Here is a 17,070-nt window from a genome sequence, read left to right on the forward strand (position 1 = left end):
AGGAAAAACGTACACTGAGCAAATGGAATCCGTCACCAACTTCCTTAACAATGCCCCACAAAATCCCCTCACATCGACGGCCAGTGGGCGCGAACATTGTAGCGAAATGAACACTTATTCGTATCTTAAGCACAGCTACGATTAAAAGATGATTTGCCTTTTTGAAAAAGAAAAAGCTTTAAACAGGACGATGAACAAACTAGTGCTCAAAACCAGCTTCAGCAGGCTCTAGAGGAAGAAACAAAGCCCCTCTAAGCACAGGCTGCCTCAGATAGCGCAACAAGTCGCAAAAATTCGGCGCTTCACCTGCACTCTCTCCTTGCACAATGCAGCGCTGTTCCCACAGAGCTTAGAGAACGCACAGGGGACACACTGGAACGCAATGAGATCTGAACGCGACAATGTGCGAGAATTCCTCTGCGTGAAACCACCTGCGGAAGCCTCACTAGCCTCTCGTTGTCCACCTTGACGTGTCCACAAAATAAAAATTAATGAAGACTGACATTTAATGGCTGTTTACGTTTTAAATCAAGAGCTTTCGCGCATATGGAACCCCGCACGCTATCGCACTGATATATGGTTGGGGCTACCAATAATTTATCAATACCTGGTTTTTTCTAGTCCCTCATTGCCTGAGTCGCTTTGGGACGTTGAACCCTAATAAACCAATAAACGAATACCTGGTTTTACACTCATGGTTTTGCCACAAATAAACCACACTTTCACGGACTTTGAAATAAATATACCAAGAGAGGATTCCAGAATTCAGAAGCTCTGCGATTGAAAACGGGCTTGCTGACAATTAAAGCTCTGGACGGAAATCACGTAAAGCTAACCGGGCGGCAACACAGAATAGGCAAGTTTCTCACGAGCTTAACAAATATTGAAACATGGAAACAATGCAGCGAGGACGCTCCTGGCAAAAGCGGATTATTTTTCAGCTTTTAGTAGTGTGACGTTAGGGACACATACCGTCAGCAATGCGAGTAGGAAAACAGAGGCATACTTTCAACCAAAAGGTTCCTTCAGGGCAGGCAGCCGAAAGGCGCGCCCGAGGCGCATTCGGTGTTTTGCGCTCTTGCGGTTAAAGTTATCTGTCAAACACGTATTGGCATGCTTTAAAAACACATCCAATTTAAAATAACGTTGCGCACTCGCGCATTACCTTGCGGAATGTACTCGGCTTATGTTAGCGAATACAAGACTTCAGGTTCAGCGTGGAAACAGAGGAGTAGGTTGAAAACATTCCTCAACATATTACTCTCGGTTGTGCCCCCCGCTGCGGACAGATACGTAACTTAAGTACTTAATAAAATTTCAGTCTCTCAATTATTTTTAGTGGTAATGTGTTGCAATGCATTACTTTTCTGTTATACAATTTTACAGAGCTCTGCTCTGGTTACACCGCTCTGCTGCTGGCTTAAAAGACGCGGGTTCGATCCCAGCCGCGGCGTCCGAATTTCGATGGAGGCAAAATTCTAGAGGCACGCGTACTGTGCGATGCCAGTGCACGTGAAAGAACCCCAGGTGGTTGAAATTTCCGGAACCCTTCACTACGGCTTCCCTCATAGCCTGAGTGGCTCTGGGACGTTAAACCATAATAAAGCAATAAACCAAACTTTTATGCTATAAGAATTTAGCATGTGATGAGTTGCGTGGGAGCAGTAATGCAGCTATCGAAAGTGAATGTATAGTTTGGAAATTGCTGCCCTAAACCCGACAGCTGCTCTTTGCGCTGGCAAAGCTTTGCTCTCTCATATACTTGCGGTGCAGCTGGAAATCAGGAAAGACTTGGGGCAAACCCAGGCCAACGTGAGGACAGGAGTGCACGTGCGGTGAGCATCTTCCAGGCTGCAGTGTGTAAGCCTTTACTTGAACACCCTTTTTATTTATTTATTTATTTATTTATTTATTTATTTATTTATTTATTTATTTATTTATTTATTTATTTATTTATTTATTTATTCAAAGTACCTACAGCGCCCATGAGGCATTATTGTAGGGGGGTTATTACTATATACAATAACACATGCAAAGAAGATATTGGAAAACATATAAGCAAGGATAACACAACAGATTAAAAGAAGACTAAATGAGCTTACAACTAGTATGAGTGATGGCACAGTGCTGGTAAACACACAAGACCTGGAAAAAAAACCCATCAGACTATCGCTTCAACAGCACGTTCGAAATCAGCTGCACAAACCACATCATTCGGAAGCTTATTCCAGCCCAGGATTGTGTTAGGGAAAAACGAATACTTAAATACATTAATGCGGCATTGATAACTATTAATCTTTTTCGTGTTATCGAGTCTCTCTGAAATGTAATATGGCTGCTTTAGATAAGTGATTTTATTAATACCGGTACAATCATTGTAGATACTGTGCAAGAACTTCAGCCTGAAGATTTTTCTTCGGGTTGCTAAAGTCTTCCAACCAATACTGTCGCGAAGTTCGGAGCTCTTTATATGAAAATTAAAATTTCCAGTCACAAACCTTGCAGCGCGTTTCTGTACCCTTTCTAACTTGTCAATGAGTGTACCCGTGAAAGGGTCCCATGCTACACATGCATATTCTAATACTGGCCTGACATTTGTTAAATATAATGTTTCTTTTAGTACCTGGGGAGAGCTTTTGAAGTTTCGTGGGAAAAAATACAAAAGACGAGAAACTTTGCAGTTATCATGTCAACATGGGCTATCGAGTCGAGGGATGCTGTGAGTATAACACCAAGATATTTGACCTTATCAGTAGTTTGGATAGTTTCATGGTTTAAAAGGTACGATCCAAGAATTTTCTTTTTTTTTGTTTCTAAATTGCACATGGAAACACTTAAATACATTCAATTGCATGCCCCACTTCAAGCACCACTCGCAAACTCTGTCAAGGTCAGCCTTTAATACACAAAGATCATCAAGGCACGTGACAGGGGAATACAAAAAGCAATCGTCAGCATACAATCTGACAGTGGATCTGAGGCCGACAGGTATGTCATTGATGAATATGAGGAACAGTAATGGTCCGAGCACCGAACCCTGTGGCACTCCAGATAAAACATCGACAGGCGAGGATGATGCACCATTTATTACCACCTGCTGCTGGCGTGCCCTTAAGTAATCTTGCAGCCAACCGAACAGATAGTCAGGGAGACCAAGGCATGACATTTTTGTTAAAAGAAGGTGGTGCGGCACAACGTCAAAGGCCTTTTTAAAATCTAGAAAAATAGCATCTATCTGAAAACAGTCGTTCATCCCGGATGCAATGTCATGAACGAGCTCAGTTAGCTGCGTTGCACATGACAGCCCTGATCGAAAGCCACGCTGCGCTGATGTGAAAAAAACTGTTGTCTTGAAGGTGTTTTACAAGTCCAGAATAGATTATGTGCTCCAGGGTTTTGCAACAAACAGATGTCAAAGATATGGGGCGGTAATTGGAAACCTGGCTACGATCACCCTTTTTGTGAACTGGTGTAACATTGGCTATTTTCCAGTCTATAGGTAGTTTCGCGGTCTGTAGTGACTTGTTGAATAAAGTAACCAAAAAGGGACTGATATGTTCTGCACGGTGTTTCAGAATATAAGTTAGGAATGCCGTCAGGACCTGGTGAGGAATGCGCATTTAGGTTTTGCAGCAATGATTTGACACCTTGATCGGTTACAACCATATCTGGCATTGCATTAAGCTGTTCCTGCTGTTCCGTAATTGCGTCTGAGCACCAAGCTGAGAAGACGGAGTGAAAATATGCATTGAAACACTCTGCTCGGGCTATGTCGTCTTTCAACAGATTGTCGCCATCCCTGATGGCCGGAATACCAACAACATCCTTTTTGTCGCATTTGATAAAGCGCCACACTTCTTTTGGGTTCGTTTTTAGTTTGTCTGCCAATGAGGATAGGTGCAAGCTCTTTGCTGCCTTTAATTCGCTCTTAAGGTTTGCAGTAAGGATTCTGAGTCGCGCGTACAGAGATGGGTTTTTTGTTTTACAATACCTTTTATAAACCTGAGCTTTCTTTCTAATTGATGCGCGCATTCTTTTATTGATCCATGGTTTATCCGCTCGTTTATTAGGTGACATCAGCCTTCCGGGAATAAACTGATCAACGAGAGACAACAGCTTATTCTTGAATGTTGTCCACAGTTCGTCTACATCCCAGGAAATGGAACTATCTATGAAAACCATAAAAAATGAATCAAGTTCCTTAATTATGGCGTCATAGTTACCTTTTTCATACATATAAACTTTTCTGTGACATTGCTTCAGCACTTCTACTCGTTTGCATACGACTGTGGCCGTTACCACTTCATGATCGCTAATTCCAGGTGTGGCGACTACGTTTTGTACTAGATCACTTCGATTAGAAAACAGCAAATCTAAGGTATTGCCACCATTCGATCCAACACGCGTAGGAAAGTCCACAAATTGACTTAGCCGGTAAACATTTACAATTTCATACAGTGCGCAATGATGTGCAGAACGATTCCCTTCAGGATAATGGTTGTTCCATGTGATGTCTGGCAAGTTAAAGTCGCCCCCTAATAGGATAGGTTCAGAAGCTAGAATGGACAGCGAACGGGAGAGGCCAAGTAAAGGGTCTTTGCTAGTGGAAGTAGGCGCCCTGTAAAACAAGCCCACGGTAAGACTGTTTCCGGCCGAAAGGATTAATTTGCACCAAACAGATTCTGAACGGTCATCACCACAGTCCAGAGGCACACTCTGTATTCGGTTATGCACGAGAACAAAGACGCCCCCGCCATGTGCATTACGGTCCTTGCGATAAGCTGTGTACTCGGACGGGAAAACTTCAGCGCTTGAGATATCGGAATCGAGCCAGGACTCCGTGCCAATGACAACATCAGGCTGCGAAATGTGAACTAGGCCAGAGAATTCCACAGTCTTATTCTTTATACTTTTGCAGTTAAATATAATGACGGACAGTTGATCATAAGAAACAGAGCAATGCCTTGGAGCAACACAGTTTGGTTGCTATTGCGCTAGTTCCCGAATTGACCCAGTAGTGTCATCATAACATAGGCTTTTCCCTGCATTGTTAATCTGTCGAATTTAAGAGTGTATTTGAATTCGTGCTCCTTTGCATAGGCAATCAGCTTACTCCTCGCTTGGCGGATAGTTTTAGAATAATCTTCACTTACAGAAAAACCAGTGTCCTTAAATTTTGAAGCGGCAGACAAAAGGCGCTGCTTGTCCTTGAAGTGAGTAAATTTTACTATGATCGGCCTTTTCTTTTCGCTGGATTCTTTACCAATTGTATGGGCTCTTTCTATTGCAGCGGGGGTAATGGTTATGCCCAGGTACTTTTCGCAGATACCGAGAACTTTCGTCTCCGATTCATCCCACGTTTCTTTAGCAGTGTCAGGGATACCATAAAAAAGTAAATTGTTCCTGCGCGAACGGTTCTCCAGTTCTTCTTGGTTAACTAGTACATTACGCATTGCAACTGCTAATTCATTTCTTTGCGACTCTAATTCTTTCGTCTCAACTGTTGGTATCGGAGGCGAGGATTCTTTGAGACTATCAATTTTCGAGGTGAGTTGCTGGATTTTATCCTCCATCACATCCTGTTGTGTTTTCACGGACTAAAGTTCCTTAAGAATACTTTCGTTTTGTTCAAGTATTTTTGTTAGGCAGCCCAATGCTTCAACAAACTCCTGAGCCAACGTTTCAGATCGAGGACCGGGGTGTTCTTCCACATCACCGGATAGCAGTAGGCGCGCCCTCAAACCATCCAAAATATCAAGTGATTGACATGCTTCAACAACAAGCGCAATGCACTCAAGCAAAACCCTCAAAAATAGTCCCCTGGGCTCCGGTACCGACTTCGTGAGGCCATGAGTTGGCTTATAGGAGTAAAACACGCCCACCTGTAGAAAGAGAAGACGTAAGCGTACTGTCCGCATGTCGGCACCGGAACCCAAGAAGACTGTGTGCGGCCGATGCTTAAGAAGGCTGCTGTTCGACGAAGTACAGTGATAACTGTCGGTGGCTCCGCCTAGCGCCCAGGGCATCCACGTCGCATCCAGATATGGCCTCTTGGTAGTGATGTCTGTAGTTTTGCACTGCTCTTTGTCGACGCTGATGATTTGGAAATCCAGATAGTAAGGCGAGATAAGATGAAACTGCGCAGGCTCCTCCAGATATGCCACTTGTCCTGTTGTGCTAGCTATGCCGCTTGCATCCCACGTGCATGGCAAGAAACCGATGCCGGACACCGCTCCAACAACCTGGAAAAACTGTAGAAACAGAAGACGTAAGCGTACTGTCCGCATGTCGGCACCGGAACCACTTGGCCTTAGGAGCCGATGGAGCATTTCAGCTTTCAAGACCTGTTTAGAGCGCACGCTGCGGCGCTCCCGTGGTTACATTGGCCAGAGGCACTGTGGTGTCTGGCCAATCGCGCCTGTCGCTACGAGGTGTGGGAGAATGTGGAAATGCGCATGGCGCGAACTTTCGTGAACGCGTGCTGAGACGAGGTGGATAGCTCCGCCTAAGAAATGATTGACTTGCTTCCGAGGCTTCAAACCGTGCATATATATCCCTTACAAAAATGGATATCAACTTTCTTTAGAATTTGTATTAACATTCTATTGACTCTAGTAACCTTGTAGTAACTTTTACATTCTATCAACAATTGTTCATACAACGTTGATAGAAGTTACTTCTTTGTATGTACTCCTGTCAATAGAAAGTTACTAGAAAATAATTTTTACATTCTATGTACCTTTGTCAATACAATGTTGGTAGACTGTTACTTCTTTGTATTTACTCCTGTCAATAGAAAGTTACTAGAAAAGCTGGGTGCAGTTTGACACGTTGAGAGAAGTAACTGAACTGCATGGTGTTCGAGGTGATTAACACTATCTTGTTCGCATAATCGTGACGACATCTTACCTGATTGCATGGTGGTATCTGTTGCAGCTAGTCAACAATTTCACTATATCGAAAAGCGACCAACATTATTCGCAGCAAATGCGTTTGGAATGTAATCAGGATATGGGAAAACGTTTTAAAACAGAAGATATATTCCATTTTAATACTTTATGTTCTTTACGGACTGCTGTGAGCAGAAATACTCTAGAAAGTGACAAAACATTTTTGGTCATGCGAATAGATGCCTCAAATCATGTACTGTAGGCGAACACTTCAAAGCTATGAAAACAACCTTGAACACGAAACAAACATTACACTCACATTCCCTTAGCCAAGCATATTCTATTAACATTCGTTGATAGGAAGTTCATACAATTTCCTTACTGCTTTCTATGTACTGCTGTCAGTAGAAACATACTATAGACACCGACAGAACGTTTTATATATTGAGAATAAATGCCTAAATTAATTAAGTACTCTAGCCTAACATGTCAATGCAACTAAAGCAACCTTGAACACGAAACAAACATTTGCAGTCACATTTTCTTAGGGCATATTTTATCAACATTTGTTGATAGAAAGTTCATACAATTTTCTTACTGCTTATATACTGCTGTCAATAGAAATATACTACGAACCGAGAAAGCATTTTGGTGATGCGAATAAACAAATAAAAGCCAAAAATAATCAAGTACTGTAGCCGACAACTTCAAACCGGCAACTTAACTAACCTTGAAGACGAAACAAAAATTTGCAATCACATTCCCATAGCCGAGCACGCTGTGGATTTTTAGAAATTTCAGTTCAATTTTCTCAATACTAGATTTACTGCTTTCGCATTTTCGAGTGCGGGGAAAAGGGCAAAGTTCATAACAGAACATTTATCCCGAAATTCAGAAACGTGCCTTGAATTGAAGATATTTAGTGACAATTTTTGATTGTATAAAGTCTACGAAAAAAGTTACCAGCAAACGAAATAATTTTGGTACAAAGTGAATGAATTCATAGAATACTCAAGTACTATTGCCTTGCACTTCAAGGAAATTAAAAGAACTTTAAGAAAAAATAGGAGCTAGTGACATATTGTGTTACATAAGCGCAATGATGACTTCGTTACAGCGAATCATTTTCGCTGATGGCTCATTCTACACGAAAACAATGCTTTCTGCTGCGTATTCGTCCTTAAATTCTGTACTCAGGCAGTCATTAAACAGATTTAACATTTCAGAACTAACAAAGAATTTCAGCAGAGCTGTACAACAACTCTGCCAATTCGAAACACGTTGGTGTTGATATTGTTGTAATTCTTGATAGGTCATATTTTAACGTGCAGTTGAACAGTGATGTACCGTACGACGGTGCTAAAACACACTAGCATTAAGAGCGTTTCGCTCTGAGGTTTCAGAGGGATTATTGTTGCGAGCTACAAAAAAAATTCAAGTTTAGCATTGCACCGATGTGTTTCCACACTCATTGAATGACACGTTCTCGCTAGCCCAAATGGCGCCCAAATTATATCACCAGCTTCCTGAACCTGCACCGCAAGCACACTTTCCCTGCACACTGCCCGCCATGCAAAAGTGCCCGGTACACTATGCCACTCCACGTGGGAGCGCCCAATTTAAACCCTCGCACTACCCTCCTCCTCGAGCGACCAGCAATGGCTGATCGCACGGGACTGAAAAACCCCGCGCGAAAAGGGCCGCACCGCTTCGCGCTCTGAGTAAATTCTGTGTAACGTGTGCAGGCTTACAGCTTCGAGAACTCAAGTTGCTTCGTTCCTCAGCGACTGTACATGCGAAATTTCAGGCAAGACAATATTAATTTTTATTCATGTTCGGCGGCCGATACTATAAAGAGAAGTATAGAGAAACAAAACAGGTAACAGCGGCCCGCTGTACTCAACTGCGGTAACAAGGGCTTTGCATGAGGAAGGTGCACGGCAATTGGAGCACTATAAGCCCTCATTCTTGACTTGTTACATTTTTCGGTAGTACTGAGCCACAGAGGAGCTTCCAGTATGGAAAAAGCTAGGGTGAGAGCAGCCCCCACTTTGAGCACCGCTAAAACACAGGCGCAGTGCCTCTTCCGCATCTTCACTTGCATCTCCTTCAACGCAAACACGGTACGAAGCTGTGGCGAGGGAAAACGTGGTGAGAGCTGTATTTTCTATCTTCCCGTAATGCAATGACTAAGGAATCCTGGAATAAAGTGTTGGGTTTTAACGTAGTCATACGGAGTAGACGCGCGAAAGCATGTGTTCAGTCTTCGCCTTTTCTTACTGCCATCAGCGGACGTGAGGCCGAGCCGAGGACCGCATAAGGCAGAGGCAAAAAGCAATCAAGGAAGCACACAAAAAGACTACGGTAGCGCGACTGTCGGCGGGGCTCGCTCGAGCAAAGAGCGTGCAAGGTGTCCAATGACGTGATAGAAACACACACAAAACAGAGGCGATGCTGCAGCGCAGCCTTGAAAGTTTCGCGCGTCACGCTAGAGCGGCGTGCGAACGCTCGTGTTCCCTAGGTACAAACACGTACACTAAATCGCATGAGCCAAGCTGTGTAGAGTACGCTAAGCCACACAATATGCGAAAATAAAAACCGAAAGCAGTAGCGTTTGACAACATCATCATCATTCCTTATTCTGCGACGCAGTTACGGGGAGCTGAGTTATAGCCTTAGAACTAGGCAGACAGTGCAGCCGTGCAGCGGCTGCGGCTTTCCTGGCCCCAGATGCGTCGCCTGTAGCTAAAAACGTTGCCTGTAGCTGCCCGGCATGCTGCCCGGTTTTCCAAGCTTTCGTTCGCAGCGTCGCCAGAAACAGATGCTTGTGAGTAGTCGCATTTTTTCACCGCAATCATTCCAGTTTGCTGACTTTGTAATTGAAACAAAATATTTTGTCGTTTAATGCAACAAGTTTGTGGCAAAAAGGGCTTTATCAATTCTTTTTTTAACGCGTGTAAAGTTAGGCGACATTAGCGCCACCTTTCCGTTCGCTGGCGGCGGATTGGGAGTCTCATGTTGGCCGCGCGCTACACTATCTTTTTTAGGACGCTTAAACGACTCTTTGTTGGCGGGGTGCGACGGTTGTGATGTGGGTGCGTTTCTTCAGTTTGTTTGTGTTAAATGTGCGGCCTCGTTAGTGTTCTGGTAGTGTGACTGAACTCGGAAGGTGACAGATGGCTCCAGTGCTGCGGAAGACGTTCTTACGCGCACGCAGTGCTCAAAAACTGCTCTGACGTACTGCACGCAACCACGCCGAGAGCGGCCGGCGCCCGATGCCCGATAGAAGAAACGGCTTGCCGTGAACGTTGACAAATGTAAGTACAGAACTGGAAAATGACTTCTGCGATGTGTCGGGGGTATGATTGAGGGCTGCGAATGCATTTGGGTTGGTCTTCACGTCTTGTTCGCAGTGAGGTGCAAAATGCGGGCACCACGCGATCGTTTGCAGAGAGAAGGTGTTCTGACACGCTCGCTTGCCAACTATGCAACTTTTAACCCGCCGCCTCACGCTGTTTGCGTCAGCTCCTCGGCGCAGGAGTTATGTGATAGAATTTGGTTGCACGCCGAGAACTATGGGGTGCTGCTTGATTCGTTATTCCGACTGAACAGGAGCAGCGCGTGAAAAGGAGACCATAAGAACGAAAAGTGCTTGTAGCGGCGTGCGTCTTTTGATTCTGCTGCCTGAGTGTTTACTGGATAAGGAGCATTGCCCGTTCTACGTCGCAGTCACATCAAGTGCTGTGTTTCTTGATAGTTCTGGTCAACGAAACGACGATTAAAAATAGCAGAACCATTCCATTGCAGTGCAGCTGAGGTAATCGCACAATGGAAGGTTTGTTGTCATTTTATTTTTTTACGTTCACTACATTTATGTCATTCCCCCAGCCGCCGCGGTGGCTTAGCGGTTATGGTGCTCGGCTGCTGACCCAAAATACGCGGGTTCGATCCCGGCCGCGGCGGCTAGAATTTCTTTGGAGGAGAAATTCTAGAGGCCCGTGTACTGTGCGATGTCAGTGCACGTTAAAGAACCCCAGGTGGTCGAAATTTCCGGAGCCCTCCACTACGGCGTCTCTCATAGCCTTAGTCGCTTTGGGACGTTAAACCCCATAAACTAAACTAAACTTATGTCATTCCCCCATTTTCAGTCTGAAGCGATAAATGTATAACGTGGTTCGCGAATAATAGATTTAAGAAAAGTATGACAAGCTTTGTAAACCATTTTTTTGCTAACTGTTGGAGGCATAGGTAATTAATAATTAGCTTCCACTCATGAACACATTGGACTGAACAACTAGAGGTTTTAATGGGATGTGGCTTCTGTGATGTTTATGAAAGCATGGCTCTAATGCAGCCTTTCTTCAAATGCACCCGCAGTCAAGCCCTGTACAGCTGCTCCACCGGTATCATCACGCTACTTTTGCACCAGCTTTCATCTGTCATCGAGCCAATGCTACCTCAACCAGAGGCAAATGACATCAAGACCTGCTGGTTCAGCCTATCAGCCATTGACACTGGATATCAAGCATGTGCCACTTGTAAAAGGATAGGTAGACAAGTGGGTATATTTTCCTTGTCTTTTTTAGCCTGCCAAAAATCTTCTGGTCCAGGCTCCCTCTCTCTTTCGTTTTTTTTTTCTTTTAAAAGAGGACCAAGAGAACGGGAAAAGATATTGCGGGCGTCATGAAAGCACTCCCCTAGTCAAGTGCATTGTGTTATAGTGTGAAATGCTTTATATAGTTTTTTCCCTCATGCCTCTCGTGCTTGGAAATCTTGACCACTGTATAGACCAAATTAAAACAATTATCTGCTTCATGACCTTTATACAGCAGTCTAAAAGCAGCAAATAAATTTTATAGGTTTACTTCAGCAGTACCTACCTCTTACAAGGTATGGCATGTTTGAAGTGAACCAGTGATGTGATAGGCATGGCCTAACGGGCAATGCATAATTGAATATTGGCGTTCAAGTGGAGCACTCTGCTTTAGAAGCATATTTGTTGCTAGCATCAATAATTGATACCTTACCAGGTTGTCCTTGCATTACATGAAACCCTGCAAAGCTTATATTTTAGCTGTACAGAAGAAAGGTGCTTATTCGATGTCATGAGCATTGCTGAGGTTTTCTTTCACACTCCCTTTGTCACAACTGACCGCACTGTACAGTTGAAATGCATTTGGAATTGAGTATTGGTGCATTGTTTTTTTTTTGTTCATGCCGACGTTCAGTTACTGATTGCATTACACTAGCTGAGCCTAAGTCAACAAATATTGCTGTGACCTTAACAAGACCCCTGGCTTTACTTGAACCGATGCATTTGATGTTGCCTTTCTCCCGTGCCATCAAGGTTTGTAATAAGCTGTGTAAATAACTTATTTTCTTTCTCGAGGTATTTATTGCTGCAATTAGTGACAGGTAATTTCCTAAAGAACAACCTAAGTGCACATTTCTATCTTCTTTGGAACACTTGTTTGCTTGTTTTCCTTGTATTCTTAACTTAAACAGATATGAGCAGGCCTCAGCACTAGAGGGATGTGCTGCGGGACAAATAAAAAACTACCAGTCCAGCTGCTCCCTTAGGGGCACGTTTCTGAGGCTTTTATCGCTTGTAGTTCTATGCAGCTTTACTTACAAGTATTGTACCTGACGCAGTGTGTGCCTTAATATTTTGATTCATTTGCTTTAGAGTGTGCCACTCTTGCCCTGACGAACTTGCTCACCTTTTTACTCTTTGTTCATACATTTTCCCCTAACACCTGGTATAGCTACAAATGATACATTATCTACAGCAACATGTGCATTATATTGCAATGTCTTCGTGCCATCACTTTTGAAAACAAAAGCTGCCTGAATTTTTGTGCAGACAAATCAGAAACACAAAATAATTTTTATATTTTATGGCCTGCATGTTATCTTCATATGACTGGAATGGCTAAATATCTCTTCGTGGTAGCCTAATTTGGTCATCATCATCATCAGCCTGACTACACCCACTGCAGGGCAAAGGCCTCTCCCATGTCTCTCCAATTAACCCTGTCCTTTGTCACTTGCCGCCACTGTATCCCCGCAAACTTCTTAATCTCATCCGACCACCTAACTTTCTGCCGTCCCCTGCTGCGTTTGCTTTCTCTTGGAAGCCACTCCGTTACCCTTAAGGACCAGCGGTTATCTTGCCTTCGCATTACATGCCCTGCCCAAGCCCATTTCTTCTTCTTGATTTCAACTAAGATGTCATTAACCCGCGTTTGTTCCCTCACCCACTCCGCCCTCTTCCGATCTCTTAACGTTACACCTATCATTTTCCTTTCCATAGCTCGCTGCGTTGTTCTTAACTTAAGCTGAACCCTCTTTGTTAGCCTTCACGTTTCTGCCCCATAGGTGAGTACCGGTAGGATACAGCTGTTGTATACTTTTCTCTTCAGGGATATTGGTAAGCTACCAATCATGATCTGAGAGAATCTGCTATATGCGCTCCACCCCATTCTTATTCTTCTAGTTATTTCCCTCTCATGATCCGGATCTGCGGTCACTACCTGCCCTAAGTAGACATATTCTCTTACTACTTCCAGCACTTCGCTACCAATTGCGAACTGCTGTTCCCTTGCTAGGCTGTTGAACATTACTTTGGTTTTCTGCATGTTAATTCTTAGCCCCACTGTTCTGCTCTGCCTGTCTAACTGGTTGATCATGCTTTGCAGTTCTTGTCCTGAGTGGCTTAGCAAGGCAATGTCATCAGCGAATCGCAAATTACTCAGGTATTCTCCATTAACTCTTATCCCTAACTGTTCCCATTCCAGTCCCCGGAATACCTCCTGTAAGCAGGCATTGAAGAGCATTGGCGAGATCATGTCTCCCTGCCTGACACCTTTCCGTATTGGAATTTTATTGCTGACTTTATGGAGAACTATAGTAGCTGTGCAATCGTTATAAATATCTTCCAATATTTTCACATAACACTCTTCCACACCCTGATTCCGCAATGCCTGCATGACAGCTGAGGTTTCCACTGAGTCAAATGCTTTCTCGTAATCAATGAAGGCTATATATAGGGGTTGGTTATATTCCGCGCATTTTTCTATCACCTGATTGGTAGTGTGAATGTGGTCTATTGTCGAGTATCCTTTACGAAAGCCTGCCTGATCATTTGGTTGACTAAAGTCCAAGGTTTTCCTGACTCTATTAGCGATTACCTTAGTAAATACCTTGTAGGCAACGGACAATAAGCTGATTGGTCTGTAATTCTTCAAGTCCTTGACGTCTCCTTTCTTATGAATTAAGATAATGTTAGCGTTCTTCCAAGCTTCTGGTACTCTCGAGGTCACAAGGCACTGCGTATACAGGGTGGCTAGTTTTTGTAGCACAATCTCTCCTCCGTACTTCAACAAATCTGCTGTTACCTGATCCTCACCAGCTGCTTTCCCTCTTTGCATTGCTCCTAAGGCTTTCTTTACTTCCTCCTTCGTTACTGGCAGGATGTCCCATTGCTGTGCTCGACTGCCTCCCTCAGTAACTTGATGATTACATTCGCTACTGTATAGATTTGTGTAGAATTCTTCGGCTAATTCAACTATCTTATCCATATTGCTGATGACATTGCCCTGTTTGTCTTTTAGCGCATACATCTGGTTTTTACCTATGCCCAGTTTTCTCCTCACTGATTTTAGGCTACCTCCTTTCCTTAGAGCATGCTCGATTTTCTCCACGTTAAACTTTCTTATGTCGGCTACCTTGCGCTTATTTATTAACTTCGATAGATCTGCTAGTTCTATCCTGTCTGTGGAGTTAGAAGTCCTCATGCTTTGGCGTTTCTTAATCAGATCTTTAGTCTCCTGAGATAGCTTGCTGGTATCCTGTCGAACCATCCTACCACCTACTTCTGCGGCGCACTCTGTAACGATAGCTGTAAGATTATCATTCATTGTTTCAACACTGCGGTCGTCTTCTTCAGTTAAAGCGGAAAATCTGTTTTGCAGCGACAGTCTGAATTCCTCTACCTTCCCTCTTAATGCTAACTCGTTAATAGCCTTTCGCTTCACCAGTTTCCTCCGTTCCCTCTTCAAATCTAAGCTAATACGAGACCTTACCACTCTGTGGTCGCTACAACGGACCTTACCGAGGAACTCCACATCCTCTACGATGCCAGGGTGTGCACACAGTATGAAGTCTATTTCATGTTTAGTCTCACCATTGGGGCTCTTCCACGTCCACTTCCTGTTTGCTCGTTTGCGGAAGGAGGTATTCATAATCCGTAAACTATTTCTATCTGCAAACTCTACTAATAACTCTCCCCTACTGTTCCTAGAACCTATAGTCACCTACCGCCTTGTCTCGAGCCTGCCTAATTAGGTGTAACACGTTAATGTCAGTTCCTGTGAATATCATTCAGTCTTCGAATGTGGGGGCAGAATTGAACACAACAGCATGTTATAGCTTTTTCTTGTTCAAGGACGCATTACATTTAGTTCTAGTCTTGTGACTGCTGCTTATGCTATTACTCAGCAGCCTTATCAAACTCACTCGGAGTGCTGCATTTTAGTGCACATTTAACTGATTGTTGCTGCTCCGTGTTTGATTCTATTAGAAGTTACTATAACTGTATACTTTGAATGTTTTCTTGTGCAGTTCTCTTGCTGCTGCATTCTGCCATGGAGAAGGCTACCTGTTCGTGCACACGTCTCATCACTAGGATGCTACCTCTTCCACTGGTGATGCAGACAAGTAACGACAGGGTTAATTGGAGAGGCATGGGAGAGGCCTTTGCCCTGCAGTGGGCATAGTCAGGCTGATGATGATGATGAACAACAAGCAGGCTGCCTGATATTGAGGACAAGTGTCAGGATAGTGCACCAACAAAGTCTCTTAAGCATTTCTGTGCTGATGCATTTTTATTAAAATCAGCTCATAGCTTAATATCTACATCCATGGGGACATTTAGCATATGTTTGGCATTTGTTTGACTTTTAATTCGCTAGTGTTTGCAGCCTTTAATGTTGGTCTTAAGACAGTGTAAGCATTGTTTCACTGTGTGGGATTTTTTAGCTGTTTTGGAGAGATGTGTGTGTATGCATGCAGTTTTTTTCCACGGGTTTGTTATGTGGCTCATGGAACTTTCATGTTACAGAAGAAATTATTTCGTTTCTGAGTTGTACAGGAAAGTGAGCAGTATTTATATGCACCAGGTGTTACAGGGAAGAATAAGTAGTTTTCAAAAATATGGCTTTTGCTGCATAATATTACCAGTGTTAGCAGAACCCAGAAAGCCGGTGAGGTGTATTTAGTAAGCTGGTTAACTAATTTCTGATAATTAACTTTTTAACTAACACAGGTTTGCAACTGGTTGCAGTTAGAGACTTTTAGCCAGTTGTTCGTAGTAGCCATATCAGTTTCTGGAATGTACAAAACATGATTACTTTCGCCGCTGTGGCTCGACAAAATTTGGCTGCATCGTGCGAAAATACATGCGCTTTTGAAAGCACACAGGGAAAGAAACCCCTCCAGTGCATGTAACTGCTACAAATCTCTAATGGCAACTAGACGCCTAACTCTGATAGTGAAGGAATCATATTCTTAGCAGTAAGAAACACACACAACACCAAGACACACACACACACACAGGACACCCGCTAGACTTCAACTATCTTTACTGGACACTTGTACAACATAAATATGTATCACTGAGCACACGCAGGTGCCTCGTCATCCGCAACAGGTCTAACTACGCCCTGCCCTCTCCTGCAAGGCATACGGTTGCGCCGATAAACAATCTCTTTTTCTGCCAACACCAGGGAGGGAGTGCTTACACATGTCACCCGCCTCTTGAATACGAAAGACTTCGATAATTTTTCTTTCTTTTTTCTCTGCTCCCAGGCCTTTCGTATTCAAGAGGCGGGTGACATGTGTGTAAGCACTCCCTCCCTGGCATTGGCAGAAAAAGGGATTGTTTATCGGCGCAACCGTATGCCTTGGAGGAGAGGGGAGGGCATAGTTAGACCTGATGCCGATGACGAGGCACCTGCGTGTGCTCAGTGATACATATTTATGTCGTACAAGTGTCCAGTAAAGATAGTTGAAGTCTAGCGGGTGTCCTGTGTGTGTGTGTCTTGGTGTTGTGTGTGTTCTTACCGCTAAGAGCATGATTCCTTCAAGCCGTTACCAACTAGCCCAACTTAATGTTTTAACA

At 43.7% G+C, this 17,070-nt stretch overlaps 1 long non-coding RNA gene across 1 annotated transcript; it reads left to right on the plus strand.

Annotated features, from left to right (window-relative positions):
• The first annotated feature begins 9,954 nt into the window (after window positions 1-9,954).
• Window positions 9,955-16,541, plus strand: LOC149325356 (uncharacterized). The gene is made up of 3 exons (XR_016286029.1): window positions 9,955-10,207; window positions 11,268-11,448; window positions 15,513-16,541. It is a non-coding gene; the product is annotated as an uncharacterized LOC149325356 (long non-coding RNA).
• The last annotated feature ends 529 nt before the right edge of the window (window positions 16,542-17,070 follow it).

The sequence above is a fragment of the Amblyomma mixtum genome, chromosome 10 (genome assembly GCF_055824585.1).
Source record: "Amblyomma mixtum isolate Tamu chromosome 10, ASM5582458v1, whole genome shotgun sequence".
NCBI lineage: Eukaryota > Metazoa > Arthropoda > Arachnida > Ixodida > Ixodidae > Amblyomma > Amblyomma mixtum.